The sequence below is a fragment of the Puma concolor genome, chromosome E4, assembly GCF_028749965.1.
Source record: "Puma concolor isolate L17-30 chromosome E4, mPumCon1.1.hap2, whole genome shotgun sequence".
NCBI classification, from domain to species: domain Eukaryota; kingdom Metazoa; phylum Chordata; class Mammalia; order Carnivora; family Felidae; genus Puma; species Puma concolor.
In genome coordinates, this window is record NC_141683.1 from 34,009,901 (window position 1) to 34,034,611 (window position 24,711).

The 24,711-nt window shown below is 49.9% G+C and overlaps 1 protein-coding gene across 2 annotated transcripts in view; it reads left to right on the forward strand.

Moving 5' to 3' along the window:
- The window catches only part of MAPKAPK2 (MAPK activated protein kinase 2), a 43,608-nt gene that overhangs the window by 14,246 nt on the left and 4,651 nt on the right, over window positions 1–24,711 (forward strand). The gene's annotated exons all lie outside the window — the stretch shown is intronic.

Consider the following 24,711-nt stretch of genomic DNA (forward strand, 5'->3'; position numbering starts at 1 on the left):
TCTGAGGTCTGAAAAAGTAGTGGATTTGAGGTTTGCTTTTTGTTTTGTGAGATTCATTTTCTCTCTCTTGGATTTCTGCACCCCAATACAGCCAAAAAGTTCCGGTACAAAATTTGAGAGTCCAGCTCTAGTCGGCCAAGGAGTGTTCTAGGTCATCCCTGAGAATGAGGTCTGCCTGCTCCGAGGAAGCCGGGAGACACCCCACTGCCTGGGCTGGTACCTCTGGGGTTGCTGGTACCTCTGGGGCTGCTGGTGGTGTTGCTTTCTCGGGCAGGGAAGGGCAGAGCCCTTGGGGTGAGAGTTTTAGTTTGGGCTCTTTGTTCTCTGTACCTGTTGTCTTTGGTACAGCTGACACAGAGCTCCTCCTTTCCTGCTATTTTCTTCGAATTTAACCTCTCTGTCATCAGGTAGCTCACTTCAGGCTGGAAATGAGCTCTGAGAGGCGGTGGTCGAGGGAGTTGGCTTGTTTACCTGGATCCCACAGTGAGTACATAAGCCATCTTTCGCAGGAAGCTGCTGCGGCCAATAGAGTAGCCCCTGGTCATCTGTGGCTATTTCAATTGAATACGTAAAATTATAAATTAGTTCCCCTATAGCACTGGCCACCTTTCAAGTCCTTGGTAGTCTCATATAGCTCGTGGCCACTGTATTGGGCAGTGCAGATAGAGAACATTCTATCATCACAGAACATTCTCTTAGACGATGCTGGACTCTGAGGTAATCATTCTACACCCTGGTGAAGATTTATCTGAGCTGGAAAGGGGATTTATGGAAGAGCACAAGGAGAGGTTTGAAGGCCCAGGCGAGAGGGTAAAAAGAAGGTAATCATTTAGAAAGGACCTTACGTAGTATTTACTTTGTCTTGTTTAAGACTATATACCAGCAAATGGCCATCTAGCCCAGTGGCTCTCTAAGTCAGTTGTCAGAATCACCCATAGATAACATTGAAATATAGAGATTCTTCAAAAATTAATAAGCATTAAAAAAAAAAAAGTTATTTATTTTCTAAAGGGGGCACCTGGGTGGCTCAGTCGCTTGGGTGTCTGACTTCAGCTCAGGTCATGATCTCGCGGTTTGTGGGTTCGAGCCCTGCATCGGGCTCTGCTGACAGCTTAGAGCCTGGAGCCTGCTTCAGATTCTGTGTCTCCCTCTCTCTCTCTGCCCCTCCCCTGCTTGCACACATGCACGTGTGCTCTCTCTCTCAAAAATAAATACTAAAAAAGAAGAAAGTTAAAAAAACAAAAATAGAGATTCCTGGCTCCACTCTTTGTATCTTACTGAGTGTGGGACTCTACAGAGGAGAGGTATTCAGGAATGTGTGTTTTCATCTGATGATTATCTGGGTTTGGCCACCACTGATCTATTGACCTTATGCTTCAATTGCTCTGGTGATGGGGGAGCTTACCCCTTTTCAGGTAAACCTTACGATTGGGGCACCGGAGTGGCTCAGTCGGTTGAGCATCCGACTTCGGCTAGGGTCATGATCTCACAGTTCGTGGGTTCAAGCCCCATGTCAGGCTCCCTCCTGTCAGTGCAGAGCCCGCTTTAGATGCTCTGTCCTTCTCTCTCTGCCCGCCCCTGCCCCCCCCCCCCGCCCACTCTTGCATGCGCTCTCTCAAAAATGAATATTTCAAAAAATAATAAAAATAAATAAACTCCTTGGTTTAAAAAAAAAAAAAAAAACCTTACCATTAAAAAAAATTTGCTGTTGTTAAAGTTCAAAATTTTGTTCCTGGGACTTGTAATATTCCTCGGTGCTAGTGGCCTTTTCTGGAGCCTCAGAGAATGCATCAGTTCCATCTTCTGTATGCAGGCTAATGCAGATATTTGAACACAGCCTGTGACCCAATGTCATGGCACATTTTCAGAGTACTTGACCTGCCAAGGGCCCTGGAGAGATGCAAAGATGTGACGTCATTCCCTGATCCCTCCGATTACCGGGCCTTCCTGAGAGATTGGGGAAAGGTCCACGTCTCAGGGGACCGTGTCAACGGGGAGTCCCAGAGGCTGTCCAGCTGCTGCGGACCATGCATGTCCTCCACCCCTCTGCACACTGATTCATGGGAAAGAGGCCCCAACTCCCCGTGGTCAACTCTGCTTCTTGAGGGCACTGATCTGGTTTTCTTCAGAGGCACCAAGAGACTCAGCCATCCATCCATTCCTGGTCAGATAGGACCACAAACATTACTTCTGCTTGGAGACCTTCAGTAGCACCACCCTCCCTGGCCCCCAGCGTAACGCTCCCACTCCTGACATGGTATTCAAACAAGCTGGCTTTGACCTTCCCTCCCACCCCCACCCCTCGCACACAGACACTCACCCTTTCAGAGATGACTGCTTCCAGTCTGAGTGCATTCTTATGCTCCCAGATCTTCTGTTGGGCCTTCCTAATGTTCATCCTTTTATATCCTGGTGGAGTTATAGCTAGCCTTTGAGGCTTAGATTTTACCTGCAAACTGCCCACCCCCACCCCCAACTCCAGGCAGAATTCCCTTCCCTATGCTAGTGGTAGTTCATACTAGCTGTAGGTCTGCTGTGAATTTGAATTACAGTGACTCTTGTTTCCTTCCCTGCTAGACTCTGAGCTCCTTGAGGACAAGGACTGTGTCTCATTTATTTGGAGTCCTCCAGTGCAAAGCACAGTGCCAGGTACCTAGCTGAGGTGTTGTGTGTGCCCACAGAAGTGGGCCAGTCTCTTGGCTGTTTTGTCTTTTGGATTCTGAGGAGTCTGCCGCGGGGAGCTGGAGCCCCTTCTGCACTCCCTTCCCCTGTGCCAGCTTTCTCTCCGCAGTGGCCTCGGGCCCCATCAGCTCTCTTGAGAAAAGTACTGTTTAGCAGCTGATAATTAACAAGCAGGGCTTGGAGCCTTGGCTGCCTCAGAGGCAAAACTGGTATTTAAACAATAAAGTTTTTAAAATCAAGAATTAAAGTGTCAGCTTCAGAAGCAGCGACATCCAAGCAGAAGCCTGCCCGGTTAAGATAAATGGAACGATGAGTGGAGCCAAAGGGTTCTCTCTAACCCCACGGGGGCCCGGGGGGCAAGCGGCCTGGCTGGGGTGCTGTTCTCTCTAGCCCCGCAGGGGTCCGGGGGGGAAGCCGCCTGGCTGGGGTGCTAGAAAGGGAAGCTTCTGTCTCTGCTCTTGGTGTGGGGCCTGGGGCTGCTTCACTAGGAAAGCCTGTCAGCTTGCCTTTCCACTCCCAGCTTCCATAGATCAGACTAATTTTGCCAGGTGGGCAAGAAGAGAAATTCGGAAAAATAGGGTAGGAATTAGGAATAAACTGAGGGCTTTTTCTAAGGTGATAAAAAGCACACTTTTGTTTTTAGTGGCAAGTAGGGACCGTTCAATACTGCCTCGAGGTGTCTCCTCGTGTTTTCTTCTGATGCTTCGAGGGCTGAGAATGGAGAGCCGACATTGGGGCCTCCTCCCTTCCTAGGTCAGAACCAGGGCATGAGGAATCCCCCAGCCTCCTGCTGTTGCCCAGATACTAACCACAATCGCCATCTCCACTGTTCTAAGAAACATGCATACCAGGAACAGTCCGTGGCTTCAGAACAAGGGCAGCTGCTCAAGAGGCAGAGGCTTCCTGTGTGTGTGTGTGTGTGTGTGTGTGTGTGTGTGTGTGTGTGTGCGCGCGCGCGCGCGCGTGTGTGCGCACGCATGCGGGTGGGGTGAGGCAGGGATTGAGGGTACCCTGCGACCTGTCACCAGGGCACCTGCCTCTGTGCCCAGCTGCAGAGCCCGGTGGAAGATGCCTTTTCAGAGTGCATGGTTGTGAGTGAAGCAGGGGCCTCCTAAAGGGTCTCTTCCATAAGTTCACCCCAGGTACGTGGCCAAAATTAGACAAATACTTTTTTAGGCGGGTGAGTAGGGAGAGACTACTGTCGAGTCCAAGAGATGATCTGAGATACACAGTTTGAATGTAAAAATACTGGGCTTACTGGGAAATGTTGACGATCTGTGTCCTGTCTGACGCTCCTGTCACCTATCCTTTGGTGTCTGTGGTATTGATACACCCACACCACGTGTGACCCTTATGGTGTGTGGTCTGTGGTCGTACGTTGAGTGCAGTGACCCAGTTACCTGTGTGGACAAAAGCAAAACAGTTGGGGTAGTTTAGGAGGAGAACGAAACCCACTGGCTCACCTGGGGTTGAACCCTTGTCCCTGGTGACATAAACACAGATGATTCACAGCCAGTGTTGGCTTGGGCGTGTGCAGAGAATCCATCTCTTCGATGACATTCTAATGGCCCTTGCAGAAACTTCCCCACTAGTTGAACAGAATGGTGAAGGTACCACGGGCATGTGCGTGCTCCTTCATCTGCCCACCCAGCCGTTCTCTGGAAGTTTATCGAGGGGAGACCATGTAAGCCAAGTACGTCTTCCATACTCCACGTGTAGAAGAGCTGTGGACAGGGGGCCGGGTGAACGTGGAGGAAAGAGCCGCCCATGTTTCTCCAAGCACCAGACAGTCTTGGAACGTGCTGCTGGAGTGCCCATCCTGAGATGCTCTGTGACCAGAGAAACCTGGGAAACACTGCAGTGCACATTAACATTTTAAAGGCTCTGAGAAGTTCTGTAGCAAAATAATGCATTCGACTTTGTAAAACCTAGTGCTTCTGACATGTATAGGATCCCTTTTTTACTCACCACTTATTAATATCCTGGTAGAATACTGAGAAATGGCTGTGCACAGTCTCCCTGCTCTGGGAGAACGGTCCAGTGATTCGAGAAAAATTCACCTGACTCTGACTCAGCACGGGTTTGAGAGGCTTTAAAAAGGTGTGCGTGTGTGTGTGTGTGTGTGTGTGTGTGTGTACACATGTGTGCGCATGCGTGTGTGCTGGGGGGTGTGGCAGAGAAGGGCCCCCACCCGGCAGGTGGCTTCTATTGAAGTTGGCCCTGTCTGCATCCCTGCTGGCTTTGTGCTTCTGGAGAAGGCTTTTGTCCTGGCTTGAACATACTGAATAGCAGCTACATCTGTCATGCCTGGGAAGCGGCAGTTTGCAGCATGGGGGGTGAACAAGCAGTGAGCAGACACCCCAGCTTGAGGCCCAGGCTGCTGAGAGCCCCTCTGTATGGAAGGGAGGGGCTGGCAGTCCAGAGGCAGCTGCTCGCTAATCCTGGAAGTGGAGGGGAGCAAGGCATAGCTCCCTTGTCGCTGCATTCTCCTCGTCCGGTGGGGGAGGTTGTGTTGAACCTTGAGGCGGTAGCTGGGAAGAAGCAGGTGGGCAGGGTATTTCCTCCCCTTTGCTAATAACCACAAGGCATCTGGAGGGTGGACCAGAGCGGAAAGGCACTCAGCTCTCCATTACCCAAGGGAGGCTGAGATGAAGCCATTTTGGTTTAAATGTGAGGAAGAATTCAAAATTGTGAAGTGGACTTAGCAAAGTTTGTGGTGTTTTACAGTTGGAGGGTCCCGGCTAGAATTGCTTTTAGGCCGTTGGTGACAGGAGATAGGTATAAGTGCCTGGCCTCCCCGAGGGCCGGCCCCTTGAGAAAGGTCTGGGAGGCCTTCCTGGATTCTCCCCCTGGAACAAAACCAGGTGCAGGCACTTCCTGAGCCGGTGGCAGGCCTCAGTACCCCTCCTGCACAGCTTTGCCAGGAGGCAAAGGATTTCTAAGGAAATGGGCAACTGGGAAAAAAATGGGAATGTGTGTAGGAATCAGTCACTCTTCCTGGGGATCGTACATGTCCGATGTGGGTAGACCTCTGTGTAATTAAGGCGGGCTCAGGATTTCCCAATCTGTTTGTACGGATGTAGGTATTAATATACTTTTATGATGCTTTTCCTCTTTTGACCTTCCCAGAGGGGGAGGAGTTAGGTCCTCAGCAACGAGGGTGAGGTGTCCCTTACCTCCCCTCTAATCTGGCCTTCGCCTTCTCTTCTCAGTCACAGCCGCAGAGCTCCCTGGAGTCATTCATCCAGATGGGGGAGGAGCAAATCCAATCCCTCCCATCGATCGTTGCCCTTGTTAGAGAAAAGGCAGATGCTGTCCCTCCGCTCCCTCTGAACAGGAAGTCCGGGTGGGCCAGGCTTTGGTTTGGGAAACAGGAGTATTAGCTTCTGCTGCCAACTGGGGTTGTGTTTGCAGACTCCCAGGCTCCAGTGTCTCCGGAGGGACCGGCAGCTCTGACCCCCGTGGACTTGCTGTGGTCCCCGGGGAGGGAGCCTTTGCCAGGAACCTCTGAGCTCACTGGAGGTGGGTGTTGGGTAAGGGTGGTGGAGGACTGGGTAGTAGGAGAGGAGCAGGGGGATGACTCCCTCCTTCCTCCATCAGCTGGGGATGCATCACCACTGCTGGGAATGCATTCAGGCCACTTCTAGACAAATTGGTCATTATGGAAATTCTTTCTTACCCCATGGTGGGGCTTTACTGCGTGTTCAGAAGAATCTTTAGATGTCCTGGCCGTGAGGGTCCAACCCTTTTGCCTGCTGTCCCCTCAAGGCTAGAAGGCGGAGCAGTGTCTGAGCCCCCATTCCTGTGATCTCTCCCTGTTCTCCCTTCTCGTGTCGGCCGGTCTTCACCTGGGCAGACGTTGGGGCGGTGGTCTGGTGCATAGCAGGCATGCCTTGCCTTCCTCTTCCCCATAGGTCCGGGCCCTGTTGGGTCTCCACTTCCTGTCATGGCCTCACTGGCCACTGTGGTGGCACATCTGGACCTAGACAGGGTGTCCTGTTGTCCTGCATAACGAGGATCCCAGACTTCCCCTAGGTGATTTGCCACAGTTATTCCAGGGAGGAGCGGGATTTCCCCTACCCCCAAGCACTCCAGAGACTTCCTCCAGGCTGCGGGCTCCCATTTCTGAGTCTTGACCTCTTAGCAGTCTACTCTCCTGTTCCTCCCCTACCCCCACCCCTCACCCCAAGGAGAAAGGCGGGAAGGAAGTCCCGCCGGAATTGTGTTTTGGTGTGTGAGGTAACGGTCTTTGGGTTGAGAAACACACCCTCCCCTTTAAGATCTGAGGCCAGAAGCAATGGGAAACCAGAGTGGGCAAAGCAGGGAAAGGAGCAGGGGGAGGGGGTTGGGGGCGGGTTATAGGTACTGAAATCTGGGAGGGACTCCCAGGGGGCCCTGGGCGGTAGCCCTCCCTCTGTCACCCACCAGCAGGGAAACCTTGGCAAATACCTCAAACCCTCTGCACCCTGGTTTCCATGTGCCTAAAATGAAGGTTATGTCGACTCCACCTGGATTACGGATTTAAAGGTGACCTTATACACAGAAGCGCTCCAGAATATATAAAAATTAAACACATTTTGAGGTTATATTACCTGTGTAGGAGGAGAGAATCGTGTCAAAGAAGACGGAGTTATAGAAACCTTAGACCTCACGTAGGCTGGTTATATGTTAGATTTTACAGGAGAGGAGACAGTGAAAGTGACTTGTCTGTAGGTAGGCACTCAGCAGCAATTGTAGACGTGGGACTAGAACCAGGTCAGCCAGCTTTCTGGCACATCCTTCTATCGCTTGGCAAACTCTAGGTTGTGTCCTTGGGGTAGAGAGCCACAGGGTAGAGAAAACGTGGCACAGAAAATCTGACAGTCTTGTGTGCAATCAGATTTAAATCATCCATGCCACTGAGAGTAGGGGAGGGAGGACAATAGAGTAGATACTCTTAAAATTATTGAAATTGAACTTTGCAAAATATTATTGAATTTTTTTCCTGTAGCAAATGTATCTCCTTATTTCTCTCGGGCTCCCACAGTGTTCTGTGTCCCAGAGACCTGCTGAGTGTTGGGGGGCGGGGTGCTCCCACTCCTGTATTCAGTGTTTGCTGTGGCTACCCTACAAAGTGGATAGTCCACATGCAGCGGGTTAAGAGCTTGTCCCTTTCTCTGGGGACACACGGATATGATCGTGAGCTCCTTGCCTTTTGCCTGTAGGAGACTGGCTGGAATGTCTGACGCCACCATCGTACCTCTGCATCCTTTGGCTCCTGCCTAGAAACATGGTTTGTACAGATGCAATGAATCGTAGACTGTCAGAGCTGGAAAACACATTAAGCGTCTTCTAAACTAGTCCCTTGAGTGTCCAGGGAGAGGGACCAAGGTCGGAGCGGGGCAAGGACCTGTCTGGGACGAGAGAGCCAGATAGTGATGGAACTGGTCTCACGGGGACAAGGACTTACGACAGGAAAGGTCTGAGTGCGAACCTCACATGTGTCCCATCTTAGCTATGATCTCCTGTCCCTAGGTCAGCCGGGCCTTTTGCAATTCTGCCCCAAGAGGCCCCTGTCCTGGCCAGAACAGTTCCTCTACTTTCCCTTGCTGCTTTCCTCCCATGACCCCCCAGCCACCTCTTTTTCCCTTGTGATTCCTACTGGCTGTAACTTCCTTCCCTCCTCCCCCACTTTTTATTATGAAGCACTTTAGATACGCAACAAGCTTGAAAGAACTTCACAGTGAACACCCGTGTACCCAGCCACCTAGATCGTACCATTAAATTTCACTCTGCTTGCTTTCTCCGGTCTTTGCAGTCTTTCCATCTCTCCACCCATTTGTCAGCCCTATTTCAGGGATGCGTTTCGTTAGCAAGTCGCAGAAATCAGTACATTTCCCCCACTAAGCATTTCTGCATACATAGGCATTAGAGTTCGGTGTTTGTTCATGCATTTATTTTTTTGTGTTTTGGTGGTAAAATGTATGTAACTGTGAAATGCTCAAATTTTAGGTGTATGCTTTGATGTGTTTTGGTAAACGCTTCCATCTGTGAATTCCAAACCTCTTTCAAGACACAGAACAAACATTGTTTTAAGTTTATTTATTTTGAGAGAGGGGGGCCGGGGAGCAGGGGAGGGCAAAGAGAGGGGGGGAGAGAGAGAGAATCCCAAGCAGGCTATGCCCTGTCAGCGCAGAGCCCAACACAGGGCTTGATCCCATGAACCATGAAATCATGACCTGAGCCGGAGCAAGAGTCCAACGCTTAACCGATTGACCGCCCATGTGCCCCAGAACATTTTTATTACCTAAGTAAGTTCCCTCATGCTCCTTCACAATTCTGGTGTTTCTTCACCATAGGTTAGTTTTGCCTATTGTGGGACATCATATGAATGGAATCATCAGTATGAACTTTTTATTGTAAGGTTCATCCACATGGTTACCTGTGTAGGTCATTTGTTCCTTTTTATAGCTGAGTGGTACTCCATTGTATGGACAGCCTATAATTTGCCTATCCATTTTCCCGTTGATGGACATTTGGAGTGTTTCCAGTTTGGGGCTGTGATGAATAAATCTTCCATGAACGTTCTTGCACAAGTCTTTTTGTGGACATAATGTTTTCATTTCTCTTGGGTCAATACCTAGGAGTGGGATTGCTGGGTCAACAGAGGCTGGCCGTTCCTTCCTGTTCTGGACTCTGCCCTGCTCTCTCATTGTATTCTGCACCCGAGATTGTGAGTAGCAGAAAGTGCCTTATTGCTCATCTAGATTATTCTCTTGCCGGTGTAGGAATCCCCTGAGAGCCCACCTGACATTCGAGCCTCTGCTTGAATGTTTCCAAGGATGGGGAACTTGTTTCCTAACAGGTCCCTGCTCTTAGGAGACAGCTGCTTATTAATTTCTACCTTGGGGAACCACATAGGACAAGTCTAATTTAGCCTCTTCTGTGTGACAGCCCTATAGAATTTCAGGACTGCTGTCACATCTCATCCCTCAGCTGCTCCTCCAGGGTTTCTCTTCTTCAGGCGGATTGTTCCAGTTGACTGAGCCGTCTCTCGGGTGACGTGATTCTCAGACCCTTTACGTTGCAGTCATCATCCTCTGAAAGCTTAATGCCCCCCTTCAAGTGTGTTGCCCAGAGGCGAGCCCTGGATTCTAGACGTGTTCTGTGAGATACAGAGTGTGGCTGGATCTGGACTCCTGTCTTGACCTGGGTACTCGGTCCACCCATGGGTTGAAGGCAACGTTTACTTCTTAGCAGCCCCATCATGGCACAGGAGGAGATGAGTTAATGTTTGTAAAAATTCCCGCAAATCTCAGATGGTATTAAGACCGCCCGTTTTAAGTCACCTGGAGCCACAGGTATTAATAGCATCTGTAGCACACCTTCCATATGCCATCATCCCCTTTACTCTTTGCCGCCACCTTATGAGAAAGTTGCCGTTAAAAAGAACTTAACAAACCACTTGGCTTCAAACCGTGTTTGTCAGCTTTGGCACTGTTAACATTTTGTTGGGGATTGTCCTGTGCCTCACGGGAATTCGCAGCATCCCCGGCTTCTATCCACTTGCGGTCCTCTCCATGCCCCATAAGCTGTGACAATCAAAAATGTCTCCAGGTATTTTCAGGTGTCCCCTGAGGGGGAAAGTCCTCTTAGGTTGAGAACCATTCTTAAGGCATAGAACTTAGTCACTGAAAAAAGTTTAAATAACACAGCTCTTCCCAAAGGGTCACCGGTGTTATTCTTTAGGATGTATATGCCCGTATTGTGTCCTTTGTGCAGGACAGTACTTGCTTTTTGCAGATCTGGTGCACGTGGATCTCAGTTACTACTAAGCTACTACTACTAGTTGAGTAACACCACTTGCCGTGGTGTATTAACTGAGTAGTTGCATAGAGCACAGACTTTGCTACGAGCTCTTCAGTCCACAAATCACTATGTACAGAACAGATGTTTTTTATGATCATATCCCTCCTTTCTGAGTCTGTCAGTGGCGGTCGCTTATTGCCCATCTGTTGTCGGGCTCACACACAGATAGGGAAGTGGGCCGTTGTGTTGCCTCCTTGTCCCCTAGCAGTGAACTCATGTGACGCTTTACAAACATGGATAATCCAAAGAGGGAATTGGCCAACAAAGATGACATTGCCACAAAGAATTGAAAAGTGGTAATCCCGGAAATGAAATTGGAGCTGGATTAAATGGAGTCACAGAATCAGTAGTTGATTATAGAGATGTCAACATGGCCACGGGTCACGACTCTGCAGATGAAGCCAGAGGAACCCTGGAAGGCAAGCTCATTGACATGAGTGATTGTGACGAAAAGGAGGAAGAAGTTCCAGAGGAACTGATGCTGGGGAAGAAACTCCACATGGAAGGCATTCGTGGAGGTATTCTGTGACCCTGAAAGCATAGCGGATAACATGTTGAAAACCGACCCAAACTTTGAAAGGAGTGTGCCAGTTTGCAAAGGCACGGAAACGGTGCCCCCTCTAGAAAGCAAGCAGTGTCCCAACTACTCTGGATAAGTTTTTCCCAGAGAACTGACATACTCTATTCTAATCTGTATTACAGTGTACTGAACACAAGTTTTACTAGATTTTCCATTTCTCTCTTCATTTAGAACTGACAGTAAGAGAGTTCTCAATGTTTTGACACAAATTTCTAAAGGTCATGGAACAATCTTAATTTTTTCCATTGATGATTAAGATCGCACGATCATTTGTGTGGTTCTGTCTTACTGTGCAAAGCAAAGGCTGTCTATATTTAGAGAGGTGTGGGTAAATACACACACACACAACATTTCTTTTGCTTTTTCTCTTTCGTTTTTTTCAAAACATTTCAAAACAAAAATAGGATCAGACTACAAGTGTCAATATGCAGCTTGCTTTTCTCATGGGAAATCTCTTTTTTGGAGAACTTCTGATCTTGGTATATCTGGATCTACGTCATTCTTTGTGATAACTGTATATTATTTTATGTGTCGTTGTAGATGTACAATAATTTGTTTGACCCATTTTCTGTTAATGGAGTTTAGCTTCTCTCCAGTTGCTTTTTCTCCATGGGATATAATGCTGAAGTGGGTATCTCTGGCAGAGTCATCACTAGCCCCATTGAGTGGATGAAGACATCGGAGATAACTGGGACGCCTGGCCGGCTCAAGTCCGCAGAGCGCGCGACTCTTGATCTCAGGGTTGTGAGTTTGGGCCCCACATTGGGGGTAGAGATTACGTAAAAAGAAAATCTTTAAAAACAAACAAAATGAATGTGAAATAACTGCCCAGGTTCAGGCAGCTACTAAGCTTAGAGCTGGCATTTGAACTTAGGACTGTCCAGTTCCAGGTCCTTGTGCTTTTAACTACAGTGCTTTACAGATTCTCTTCTCTTAGAAGTAGCTTTTAACAACACAGCAGCAGCCCAATAGCAAAAAATATTAGAGTTTATTGAGCGAGACATAATTCTAGTGGCAAATGCATTATTTTTCCTATTAACTGAGCAACAACCCTATGGGGTAGATACAGTTATTGTGTCTGTACGATACTCAAGGACACCGAAGAAGGTGAGGAAACTAGCTAATGCAGGAACTGCGACCCCTCAGGTAGCCTGGCTTCAGAGCCTTTGCTGTCACTCCTCGTGTTATATGGATCTGACTTGAGAAAGGTCCCTCTTATCACATGCTATAGTAGATGCCTTTTTTTTTGAACCCCTAACTTGGGACTTTGCTCGGGCCCGTGTGTTCACCTCCTGTAATCGTTTAGAAATGTGTTACCAGGCACACCTCCACTTGTCGGTCACCTGCAAGTTTGATGAGCTTGCCGTGTACTCTGTCTTCAACCAGCTTGTTGGTAAAATAGCAGGCAAAGCCACAGATGGCATTTCTCAGTTTGTCGCTGGAGGTGTGCTTTGTGTTTAGCCAACAAGCAAGCGTGTATTAAGTACAGCCATTATGCCATGTACTGAACCTAGGGTTTGCAATCGAAAGTGAACAAGATCTAAGGTAACGCTTCGTGTCAACTAAGCTTCGAAAAAATGGTGGATGAGCTACAGTCCCAGCCTTTAAGAGGCACAAGGTCTACACGGCAGGGCAAGGAATGGTCTTGTAACTGACGCCAGTGAGTGTGGAAGTAGGAGCTTACCAAGAGTCTCTGAGAGCAGAGAGGAGAGGGGCTGGCCGTGCCTGGAGGAGGTCAGGGAAGCTTCTCAGAGGAGGTCAGCACTGCCTTGGTGCTCGAAGGATGCAGACTTGGAGGCCCGGAGGACTGTCAAGTGTCGTGGCACCCAAGCAGAAAGAATGTGTTGGGGGGGGGGGGGAGCGGACAGAGATACTGCAGTGAGGAGCCAGGAAAGACCAGGCTAAGGAACTGGGGTTTTGTCCCGTAAGCCAGTGAACATGTCTAAGGAAGACAGTGCCCTGCTCCTGCTTGCCTTTCAGAGGTTGACGTGGGATGTGCCGGGAACAGATTAAGGCTAGCATCTAGACTCCAGTTAGAAGGCACGCAAGAGAAAAGGGAACCAAGCAAGTGGCCGCAAGACTGGAAGAGAGAACGTGGATTTGTTTGGAGAGCTTTCCAAAGACAAGATCAGACTGGATGTGTGGGTGGGTGAGTAGGTGGGACAACTACTTCAAGGTTTGTATCTGGGGGCTGGATGTCATTGTCATTTACTGAGGCCGAGGAGCAGGTCAGAGGGGGCGCCGAGTTCAGCTGGCTGCACATTCAGCCGGCTGCAGATCCATTAAATAGCACTTCGTCATTGGTCACTTGTGGCAGCGCTCTGTCCTCTCACCCTTTGTTTCTTTGTCATGTCAAAGGTCCGGCAAGGGACTGTCTGTGTACTCTCCAGAAGTGAAGGTCCCCTGCATCTGGCACTCCTTGGTCTATAATTAAGTGACTCTGCTAGAAAAGGTATTGAGATGAGATGCGTCACAGCCTCTCAGGGAACCCAGGCTGGGCTGCGGTCGCACTTCAGAATCCGTTGGCCAGAGACCGATGTGACGTTCGGCGGCCCCTCTTAATGACCATTCTGTTTACATGTCGTTTCTTTTTCCCTGGACTGGTCTGTGAACTCCCTAAATCCCGAAGCGTTCAGCATGGTGCCTGGAGCATGGCGGGTGCTGAGAGAAGGAAAGCTGCGGGAGAGCAGGGTGCCCCCATCTCCTCCTCCCTGGAGCCCTCCGTGATCGCCAGCTGGTTCTGGAGGCACACCTGCAGATTGTTTCTGTGTCCCGCGATTGGCGTCTTGTCACTCCATCATCCTTGGGTGCTTATAGGTTGGCTCTTGGTTCAGCTTCCCTTCGAAGCTTCCCTTCAGTGTGTGTCAAGGTTTGGCCTGTTCGAATCTGAAGAACTTTCTCTGCGATTAAAAACAAACAAACAAAACACGATGGACCGTACTGGAGATGAACGTTCCCGCATCGGCCGTCATTTTTGTGGCTTAGAGCCTCAGCCCCATGAGGGGCCCTCTTCCCCCTCCCTGGTTTTTCTGTAGGGGGGAAGATTAAGACACGTAGGATTAAGACAGCCTGCAGTCATTCTTGCGTTTTCACAAGCCCTGCTCGCTCTAAGAGCCCACGCCACTCTCTTGGGGTCTGTCCTGTCTTCAATACCCGAGCTCATCGTGGCTCCCTGTGCTGTGGACTTAACCATCGGTGGCTGCTTCCCCCTCGTTTCTTTCTCGGGGGTTATTATGTTTTACGTGCTCAGAATCTACTTCAGAGGGACCAGACCTTATCTTTCGAAATGCATTCCCCTGTGGGATCTGAGCTCATACTGCTCCGTTGAGGCAACATCTAAATATCGGTTTTCTGCAAGTCTAGGCTAAACAATTGTTTTTGTGCCTGAGTTTTTTCTTCCCTCCTTTGAACTCTAAAATAACAAGGTTACTTCCTCCCAATGTGGTATTCTTGTTGCTATTGTTTGTGCTAAGATGTTTTGTTGTTCCTACATAATTTACTAGATGTTGCTTCCTGGTCAGAATCTGAAGGAGCATTTCCCTTCCTTGCACCTCCGGCTGTGTGACAGGTGAACTCTTTAAGAAAGGCACGGCACGAATTTATCAAGTGCCATGCTCTTAGCAGACAAAAAGAAAACAAAACAAAACACCTTGCATTTCTCTCTGTCCGATGCCCTCGTGTTCACGTTGGGTGATGCGAGCTCTGTCTTGCATCTGGGCCATTTTTGCTAACAGCAGGGAAGAGTGGTTCATACCTTCTACCAGTTTATTCTCTCATAGGTTACCACGGGCATTACTTAACCTCTGGTTCCCTTGCCTTCTCTCCTCACTCTGCTGACTTTCAGTCTTGGGCATGAGGAATTGTTTCAGGGGTAGGGTGTGTGTGTGTGTGTGTGTGTGTGTGTGTGTGTGTGTGTGTGTGTTGCCCTGATGATCTGTAGGACCCTTCTTGTCTTCCATTTTCTGTCTCTCAACTCTCTCCACCTCCCATTAGATCTGTTGATGAAAGTGTATGCACCATGAATCTCATTCCACTTCACAGGAGAGTTGACCATGACCTGGCACTTATGGCTGCTAATTAAGAATTTGAATTTGCTTCGTCAGTTGCATAGGGTCAAGTTGATGGAGGCTGCATAGGCCAGAAACAGTGTCTCTGACCTCCTTCCGTCTTAATTTCTTTTGATACTTTGTCTATCTCTGTGGGTTTTTTAAAAGTTGTACCTAGATGCTGCAAAGAATGTGGCATTTTCTTCTTCCTGCCACTCTGATTTTGGCTTCAATCCAGCTGGGAGCGTTTAGTGTGTTTCCTTCCCACCACCGTCTGCCTCGTGTGCAGGGAAAGATGCTTTGTATCCTGATGTAAGCCATTCTGTTATACAGCCTGCCTTTTAATTTATCAGCAAAGTGTACATTGTGTCTGTTCTGCACTAAGCTGTGGGCTGGGCCGGGCAGGTGCAGAGATAAATGGGGCAGACCTGTGAACAGGGCTGCGTAGGGAGCCAGGACAACAGTAAACTAATAGCAGCAGCTCAGGGTTTGCTTGTCAAAGCGTCGCTTGTCGTGAAGATAAGACCCTGGAACTTAGTGTCTGAACCGGGTCTGCATCTTGGCTCCGGCAGTTACTAGCTGTGCGTCCTTGGCAAGTTGCTTCCCCAGGACCTGTTGCCACACCTCCGCATGGACTCAGCAATTGACTATTCCAGAGGGCTGTTCGGAGGTTTCATTATAACGTGTTTTCTAAATATAAAGTACACCTGACACGTGGTTGGTGTGGTGTACACGAACATTCCTCTTTCGATCATGAGCATCTGCTGGAAGAAACACAAATATCTGTGTCCCCCAGTCCGTCAGTTTCCTGCCTGAGACTCCAGCGTGCTTGACCTTGTGCGGTGCTCATTTCCACAGGAGTCACAGGTGGTTAGCAGCGGTGGTCTGGGGCCTCAAGCTGCTCTTTTTCATATTTGGGTTAATGCTCTTCAGGGAGACATCAGGCCTTTACATCAGCCGGGTAGCCCTCGTACTTTGAACTACGCCGGCTCCTTCCTCCTACGGCCAGTGTGGGATCTCCTGCGTCTGGTCCCCTGCCTCACTAGTCGGAAGGTTGACTTGCTTTGGGGCACACAGAGCTGGGTCAGTCTGAGGGCAGGGGTCAAGTAAGAACTGAGGCATAGTGCACCTTAGAATCTAAACCTCTCGGCTTGATTTTTAAAAAGAAATGCATGTAGATGGTGAGATCCAAATATTACAGAAAGATATAAAGTAGAAACGTAGGGCACCTGGGTGGCTCAGTGGGTTTAGCTTCCGACTTCGGCTCAGGTCATGATCTCACGTTTCTTGAGTTCCATTGCGGCATTGGGCATGGAGCCTGCTTGGGATTTTCTCTCTCTCCCTCCCCCTCTCCCTCCCCCTCTCCCTCTCCCTCTTCCTCTCCCCCTCCCCCCCTTCTCTTTCTCTCTCTCAATAAATAAAGTAAAAAAAATAAAAATAAAAAAATAAAGGGGAAAACAAAACAAACAAAAAAACACAAGTTTTTCGGTAGAACCTTCTCCTGGTAGTCAACCCTCTTAACGTTATTTGGGATAAATACCTCCAAAAAAATTGTGAGCATCTGCAGGCCCGTGTACCTTCTCCCCTGCGCCTTAAAAAACAAAACAACTGGGGCGCCTGGGTGGCGCAGTCGGTTAAGCGTCCGACTTCAGCCGGGTCACGATCTCGCGGTCCGTGAGTTCGAGCCCCGCGTCGGGCTCTGGGCTGATGGCTCGGAGCCTGGGGCCTGTTTCCGATTCTGTGTCTCCCTCTCTCTCTGCCCCTCCCCCGTTCGTGCTCTGTCTCTCTCTGTCCCAAAAATAAATAAACGTTGAAAAAAAAAAAAAAAATTTAAAAAAAAAATAAAAAAAAAAAAAAAAAAACAAAACAACAACAGACCACCCAAATGGTATTATTATATTTTCTATTCTGTTCAGTATATTTTTTGGACGTTTGAAAAGCCCACAAAAGAAGAAAGCTCTACCTTTATTACCACCGTTTACAGTGACCCATTAATTAACCTTTTGGTGTGTTGGCTTCTTGTGTTCATGAATATACTTTAAAAGTTGCTTAAGTAATGCCAATGAAAGTCCATTAAACAAACCAGGATGGTAACAGTAAAGCCAAAGTGCCATCCTGTTCTTGGTCTGCCCTCCCATAAACATGGTGTATGCGGCCCCGCGTCTCTCACAGCCTGTGCACCAAGTTCTCTGGTGTGTAGGTGCCTGCCATCTATCTGACCAGCTCTGAAGTGTCGGACGTAGGTCGTTACCAGTTTGGGGGCCATTAAAATGCGTTAGGAACATATTTGTGGGATGATTTCCTAGCTGGGCAATTACTCCGTTCAAGGTTTGAACATGTACAATTTTGATAGATTCGGGCCAAGTTCCTCTATACTAGTTTACGTCCCTATGGGGTGTATGAGGGTGTACCCTTTCCTCCCAAATCTTGGCATAAACCCAGGAGTTTTGTTTTGGTTTTGGTCAAACATTAAAACATATTTGCCATTCTGGTGACATTACTGTCTTGTTTTTGTAAGCATTTCTCTTTTCACGAGTCGCGTGGAGAATCTTTCATTTGGCCATCTGTGTTCCCTTTCTTTGAACTGCCTGGTCGTCTTCTTTGCCCATTTTTATATCGGACCGTTAATCTTCTACAATTGGTTTGTCGGAGTTAAGTTAGCCTTTTATCTGTCATGTGTTGCAAATAGATATTTAATTGTCGTTTATAGTGTGACTTTTAAGTTTCTTGCCTTTTTGTTGAACCTTGGTCCTTTGTGGCTCCCCCAGGAAGGTCCTGGAGAGAGAGGGCAGGAAGCACAGGGAAGGTCTAGCTGGTCTGGGCAGTGTAGTGTGGTTCTTTCAAGGCTTTTAGTACTGGATTCCCCGTTATAAGTTCTGGCTTTGTTTTGGGTGAGGATTTTTCCCTATCACAATAATGAAAGTAACAAACAGAGAACCACTTTGACCTCCCAGCCAAATATTTGGGACTGTGTGTGCCAACAAGGGACCCAGATGCAATACTTCTGTGTATCTTTTATGTCAGTAACCTTCTAAGACTTAAAAACTCTATTTGATTTCTCCTTAGGTCATTTTCTAGGGGAAGGTCATCACTAGCTCCTCATTGCAGAAGTTCTAGAAGAGGGCATACTCCCCACCCCCACGCTGCCAGGGATTTAGAGAAAGGTCATTTCAACCAAGACTTACCTGTTCATCATCTCTTAGGTTCCTGAGCTGGGCTAGATGTGAAGAGACAAGTGACCATGTGTCCAGGATATAAGGATCTCTCTGTCATTGGGGGGGGGGGGGGGGTGGGCGAGAGAGAGTCTCCCCACTACCACTGCTGATTTCTGACACCACCCTAGCCCCCTGTTTCGTTCTTTTGTAGCACAAGTCACAGGATGTAATAAACCTTTTTAGACTTTTTCACCGTGTGCCTCCTGCATCCCAATGGAGGCTGCATGGGGCACAGGCGTGATTTGCTGTGTTCTCTGTTACATCCCAGCACTCTCCCAAACGGCGGGCTGTGTGAACTGGGTGCTGCAGATGCTTGCTGCGTGATGGCATCCTGGTGGCGGGGGGGGGTGAGCTCCCGCTCTGCGTCTCCTCCCTGGTTCCCTCCCTGGTTCCAGGTCCAGGGATGAGGGCTGTGAGGACAGTGTGTCCCAGTCCTGTGGCCTCGTGACCTCCCACATCTCCCTCTTCCGCTAGCACGGGGCTGTGGGGGCCAGTTCCGCAGGCTTCAGGCTGAGAGGAGAGGCGTAAAGAGCTTTGAGCTGACGCAGACGCCTGCTGGCTGGGGAGCTGGACAGCCAGGTCAGGAGCCAGAGGGGACGGAGGACGCTGGGGCGGGTTGAGCTGCAGTTCTCAGTGTCCGCCCCTCCTGTCGGGGAGAGGGGTGTGGGCACCTGCCCGTGGCAGCCTGCACCTGCTGGCGTGAGCTGCCTTCCCCCTTCCGTGGATGTGGGGAGACCTGGGGGGTGGGGGACGACGGCCTCTGGAATACATTTGGAGAGCTACGCGTCTTTCTTTGCCTCTTAAAAAGTACAGATGCTCATTGTAAGCCACCCAGAAGAGAAAGATACAAGAAAGTTAAGTTACTGTAATCCTCCTTTTCAGGTAGAACTACCATTAGCATTTTACTGAGTATGAATGCCCTTGCTTTTACACCCTCCCCCAACAGATGCGAATAAATGTATAGAGCTGTACTGTACCTAATTAGGCTTTGTAACTTGCTTTTTTCACTTACTGTCAGATACTTTCTGATGAGCAAATTTGAGGAAACGAAGATTGGGATTTGTGCTTCAAAGAAAAAAAGTAGAGTGCCCCCATTGACAGTGACCGATGGTGACTGAGAATCTAACACACAGGACTCCCTTACTGACGAAACATTCAGTTCCAACATTGCAGTAACGATTATAGATTGTATAGGTAAACACACTTCTAAACAAAAGCAACTTTGACTGCTTATCGCTGGGCCTTCATTAGCTGTTTCTGGTTGATGTCACTGACCCGGGACATACCTTAAGGCTCCTTCTAGGATAGTAGCTTTGGGCAAAATTCTCTAAGTGGGATTTCAGGATCAAAGGGTTCATACGTTCGGGCCTCCACTTTTGGCGTTGACATGTGGACAGTCATGGCAGATTTTGTGCCTTTGCCCTACCACGGGGCGGTGGAAAAGGGGCTTCAGGAGCAGCGAGAACAGGCACCGCATCCCAGCCCTGCCACAGGCAGCTGCTGGGAGACCTTAAATGGATTGCTTGGCTTCTCTGAGCCTGAGTTCTCTCATTAGTAAAGTGGGATGCGCCCTCCCAGTTGGGTACGAGGGTTCCACGTTTGGAGTCCTTAGCACCCGCTTAGCACAGAGCACCCCGGAGGACAGGGGCTCCCTTCCCCCTGCTCCCTGGGGATCCCGCTCTCCGCTGGAGTGCTCTCTGGGACTCACAGCAGCAGCCCTCCTGCCCACGACCTCCTCTTTCCCTCTGTGCCTCAGAGCGACCTCCTCTTTCCCTCTGTGCCTCAGAGCGACCTCCTCTTTCCCTCTGTGCCTCAGAGCGCCAGCTCAGCACCGCCCTGTAGTCCAGGAGGAGGGCGGGTGCACGGCACACGGGGGCCTTTTCCCTTGACCTCCTGCTGCGAGTGACGGAGGAGGTCTGGTTTTAACGACACCCCACACACTTGCGGACACACGCAGTGCCTGACTCAGACTCTTGGCTCCTGGTCAGTCTTGGGAAGGGATGTCTTCCTCCTCTCATTACGGGTGCACCCGCCCCCAGCTGTCCGGTTGGTCTGGGTGGCGTAGGGAGGGAGAGGAAGAGCTCAGAGCTGGGATGCCAAAGACCGCCTCCCTTCCAGTGTTCTGGGTCCCCCTCCGCCCGGTGCCTGGAGCTATTAATAATGCCGTAAACCAGGTGGGCGTGAGCGGGATCCCAGCTGCCCACCCCAGTGGGACCCTGAAACGACCTGGGTGGGAAGTGGGGGCAGAATGATAATAGCAAACACGAATGCGCTGCTCACTGTGTGCCCTGCACTGCTCTTAGTAACTTACATACGTTACCTCATTTAATACAGGCGAGTCCTGTTATTACCCCCTTTTAAGTCCAAAGGGATTAAAAACTTCCGCAAGGTCACGCACCTGGCAGATGTTGGAGCCTGTGAAGGGGATCATCCCTTGGGGCCTGTGGCTCATTCCTTCCCCTCCAGTCCTCGTACCTGCTTTGCTGGTGAACCATGCTTCAGGCCCTGGGCTCTGTTACTTCCCATTTCTCTGCCTCAGCCACGTTTAGGATGCTGACCACTCCTGAGCCTTTTCCTGTGGCCCCACAGTGGAAGATTTGGTGACTGGGGAGATAAGGGGGACCATAAGCAACCAGCATCAGGGGCCCCATTCCTCGTCCCAGAGCTTCCGGCAAATTGAGGCTCGAAACAGGGTTTGGGGAAAGCTGCCACGTCTCCCTCATTGCCACTGTCATCCTGGAGGTTCCTCCCCAGGCGGTGGGCTCTGTGGCCTTGTCCCTGGCCCTCACCACACTTGGTGGGTGGCCTTGTCTATTGCACACGCGATCATTAACCTTTTCCACAGTGCGAGAGAATTTCAGACGCGGCGTGCGGAGCGGGGGGCGGAGACAAGTCACAGCATCTGCTCCACGCTTAGTGTGGGCTTAAAATATTCCATAAACCCTTGCAGTCTTTGTGTGTTGTGGCTTCTTGGTGAGAAGACCCTTCCTTCCGTCCTCCAATCTGGTCTGGAGCCCTGAGAGCTGGAGACCTGGGCCCTTTGGCCTCCACTGTCTTTGTCGTGCCAGAGGAGTGAGCCTTTCCTAGGTGACTCTGTTGGCTTCTGGTTGAACCTGTTGGTGGCCCCTGGCAGCACCACGGGAATCCTGTTTCGCTCTCTGACTCTTCTCTGGCTAGGGGCTCATGCACCGCCCTCCGCCCCCCCCCCCCCCGCCCCGCCCCGTCTGCCACCACCCCCACCGCTGTTCTTTACTTAGCTCGCTTTTCATGTCCTCCCTGCTGGCTGTCCACACCCCACAGCTGTCTGCAAAGCCTCTTTGGCTCTTCAGGCTCTTCCGCCACGACATCAGCCCGCCTGCCCACCTGACCCAGTCGAAGGTCTTGCCTTCGATGCTTGTTGGTTTTCGTATCCCTCCAGGGATTTCTGATAAACACGTACCTGGATGCCAGGCACCAGTCTCCATGGGAAATTCTTATTATGTTTCTTGTAGAACTTAAACATACGACTCTTTCCGGTTTATTTGTTTCGCTGCATCTAATCCCGCTTTACAGATGAGGAAACCCCTTGCAGAGAGGGAGGTTGGCTTAGCGGACCGCGCGAGGAAGCGCAGAGCTGGGAAGTGAAGTGCTTGTGGCTCCTGAGGCCAGCGTGTTGTAGTGGGTCCGTCTGGCTCGTCTACCAGGCGAAGCGTTGTGTGTGGGCCTGGAGGCGGGATGTGAACCCAGGCCTCCTGACCGCCCATGCTCTTCTGCCACGTGGTCTAACCCGTCTCAGGTTGGAGCGCCAGCTCTGAGTTCGTGGGGGGGCCAGGGAACACGCACTTGGGTTTGGGCATTGGTGTTGTCCCCGCCTGGCACAGCTCTGGTTGGTCAGAGCCCAGAGCTGGTTTCCAGGTTGTGGTCACTGGGCCGCAAACGCCAGCCCGGCCTACGGTCTTGCTGGTGACGTCAGCGGGCTCCAGCCTCAACTCAGAGGTGATGGAGAGAGTCCCTGTGCTGTGGCAGTTACGCCGCTATTTACAGTGATGAGTGCCTTCCTGATAACAAAGCACTCTTAGCGAGACTATTTTCATGAGATGCTTACAATGGCTCTGTGAGGAAGGGGGCCAGCCAAATGTTACCCCCTCACTTCACAGATGCAGAACAGGCTTAGAAACGTAATGACCTCTCCCAGGTAATGCAACCAGAAATTGACAAATTCCAGACCCGCACGCAAGACCCTCCTGATTGTAAATCCATGACCTCGAGTTGCCTCTGAGTAATAAATCTGTCAACTTTGCTTCTTCCTCTCTGGGTCTCCTAGTCATCTAGGCACCTGTAGGGGGCGAGAGAGGTCTTTCCTATTTGGCTGTTCTGAGAAATTTTGCTTCTGGACCATTTGAACTTATCACCCATATAGCACATTAGCTCACTGGGTCATAAGTATTTTCTGTGTCTATGTCGCCTAGTACCCTGATTCCTCCCGCCCCAGCTTGAATTCTTTCAGATTGGGACTCTTCTGTTACGTCTTGACGTTCAACACAATGTGGGACCCAGTAAGTGCTTACTGAGTTGAATTACATGCAAATGAAATTGGTCAGTACCTCCTCCTGCTTTCGTTAGAGCATGGGAAGGAAAGTAAACTTTTTTCCTGGTCCATCCAAATGAATTAAAGTTGAAGGTGGCGGAACTCAGAACATGTGCAGTATCCCCAGATGGCCACGAGGTGGCAGTGTGACCCCACAGGAAACTTGCCTCCTGCTTGCTCCTTAGGAGACTGAACTATCTGGGCACCTGTCTGGGGATTGCCTCTGCAAGGTCAGTCTGCACTTGCCTGTCTGGAACTGACAAGTCTCAGCCTCCAGCTCTCCTTTTAAAGACTCGTATCACGGAAAAGGCTTGGGCTTTAGAACCCACCATGCTTAGATTCCAACCCTGGCTCTGCGTTTCCCTAGGAACTTAGCCCTGGACACGCTATTTGTCTGAGCCTCAATTTCCTCGTCCCATAAAATGGCAGTTGCATCTTGTTGACACGAGCACTGGGTGTTGTTGTATGTAAGTGACGAATCACGGGAATCTACCGCCGAAACCAAGAGCACACCGTTCACACTGTATACTTGACAATAAATTATATTAAAAAAAAAAAAAAGGCAGTTGTGCAGTTAGAAAAGGCCTAGGATATCGCAGACCATAGCATGATGAATTCTAGTTTTATTGTTGGAAATTCCTGTGTTTGCCTTTCACCGCCCTCTGTGATCTGGCTTCATCCGGACCCTCTGATCTTTCTTTCCAAGCTTTGTGCACTTTGCAGCAGGTCTCTGAGCTTTTGGGCTGCATCACCCATTGACTCCAACTCCACTCCCTCCCAGTCAGTGCCCTGATCCCCACTGTTTTCCCGGCCTGGATGCCCTCCCTTCTGCCTCGCCATTTCCTTCTCAGCCTCCACCGCCCTTAAATTACTGTGTAGGGCTAATCTTGACTTCCCACAGAGATGGTAAGTCTCTCCAGGTCTTTGTCTTAATCACTTCGGCATCTGTGCCGTGTGCATAGCGGATGTTCTGGAATGAAAGCCATGGCTCTGGTTATCGGGCATATACCAGGCACTCTGCTAGGCGCTTTGCGGGGTGGTTCAACCCTCGCAACTCTGTCCCCATTTTGCGAAGGAATAGATCAGGGTGCCTTTGGCTCCGCGCAATAAAAGAACTCTCCTTAAAAGCCGTTTAAATAGTAAGGAAAGATTCTGATCTTACCACAAACAAGTTCTGAGGGTGGGTTCTTGGTGTCAGCAAGGATCCAGGTCGTTGCCTCCTCTCCCGGTTGCTTCCTCAGGGCATGGACTTGTCCTCTAAGGCTGCCTCCTGTATGGCACTAAGGTGGCTGTCCCCATTCCAGGTACCACGAGCAGGAAAGACGGCATGGGTTCCTTGTGCTCCCTTTAAGAGGCCTCTAGCGGATTTTTTACAAATCTCATCTTGGCCGGCGTTGGCTCTTAGGCTTGTTCCAAAACTAGTCACTAGTAAAGGACTAGGAATTAGTGAGACTGGCTTGGATTAATCAAGATTCAGCCCCCCAGGTTCCATTAGTGTCCCTGGCCACCTGGTCCGGGGAAGAAGGCACAGGAAGGAGGCTCATGAGTTAAGGAATGTGCTCAAGGTTGCAAACATGTAAGAAGCGGCATTCGAACCGCATCAGGCTGACTCCCTAGGTCATCGGTTGGTCGAACGAAGTATGTCACAGAAGTAGAAAGCACCTTGCTCTGGATTTGGCGTGCTGGGTTTTGAGGGATCTTGGGGGTCCCTTTTCTTACTGATTCTCGAGTCTCTCCCTTCTCCAGGCCCCTTTCTATGATTGTATTCATTTT